Source organism: Dipodomys ordii, unplaced genomic scaffold (assembly GCF_000151885.1).
Source record: "Dipodomys ordii isolate 6190 unplaced genomic scaffold, Dord_2.0 Scaffold1, whole genome shotgun sequence".
NCBI lineage: Eukaryota > Metazoa > Chordata > Mammalia > Rodentia > Heteromyidae > Dipodomys > Dipodomys ordii.
In genome coordinates, this window is record NW_012267217.1 from 39650249 (window position 1) to 39651468 (window position 1220).

At 37.0% G+C, this 1220-nt stretch overlaps 1 protein-coding gene across 1 annotated transcript in view; it reads left to right on the forward strand.

Annotated features, from left to right (window-relative positions):
- Nbeal1 (neurobeachin-like 1) overlaps window positions 1-1220 on the forward strand; it is a 209214-nt gene that overhangs the window by 110533 nt on the left and 97461 nt on the right. The gene's annotated exons all lie outside the window — the stretch shown is intronic.

The window sequence follows — 1220 nt, forward strand, 5'->3', positions numbered from 1 at the left end:
CTCAAGTGGTAGAGCGCTAGCCTTGAGCTGAAGAGCTGAGGGACAGCACCCAGGCCCAGAGTTCAGGCCCCACAACCGGACCCCCCCCCAAAAAAAGAATAAATATGTAAAAAAATAAAAGTATAACAGAAGGTTGGAGGAATACTCAAGTGGTAGAGTGGCAACCTAGCAAGTACAAAGCCATGAAGTTCTAACCCACTACTACCAAAAAGAAAGATGAAAGTTAATTTTATGAACATATATTCACTTTTTAAGCTACTATTCATTGCATGTTTACAATATATTAAGCCCTATGCTAAATGTTTCACTTTATAATTTACAAAATCCCTGAGAGGACCATGATATTATCTGTAGGTTTTCTAAGCTTGTTTTCTGAAGCTCAGTAAAGATAAGTACTGTACTGCCTTTATAGCTCTAGTGAATGATAATGCTCAATTTAGAAGCCAGTTTATTTAATACACATACAGCATTGCTGAATTGAAAATACGGTGCAGATTACAGCATGAGTATAAATGGGAGTTTGTTATTCTTTCAGGAACTTAGAATATCATAGAAAAGATGTGTTGATTTGTATTTAAAAGGTAGTATTGAAGAGGCACACACAGTGAGGAAGATATGGAAAGGCAAAAACTAAAATGAGATTCTGTGTGTATAATTTGAGTTTAGAACAGTGATCACTAAAACGAAATGGCAAGGAATGAGTTTTAAGAACATGTGAAAAACAGAATTATAGGGGCTGGGGGTTTTCATAGGCCCAGCGGAAGGGCGCCCACCCGCGCACAAGGCCCTGGGTTTGGTCCTCAGCCCTGGGAAAAAAAAAAAACACAGAATTATAGCAATCCTCATGTGTCAGCTTAATAGGCAATGGATAGGGTTTTGTACAGAAGAATAATGTATCTAGGTTTCATTTTAGAAAAATTTCTCAGGCTGCAGTATCAATGTTTAATTGGAGAAGCAGGAGATATAACACAGTAATACCATTAGAAGATTGTGTTTGGATAGATAGTAGATACATAGTATGAAAACAAAATAAATGGGGAAAGACATTTCTGACTCTGACATAGTTTAAATATTCAATATTTAATTAATACAAATTTGTTCAGTTGAATTAAGAGAAAAATAGTACACATCAGATGTGGGGTGTGTGTGTGTGTGTGTGTGTGTGTGTGTGTGTGTGTGTGTGTGTGTGTGTGTGTGTGTGTGTGTGTGTGTGTGTGTGT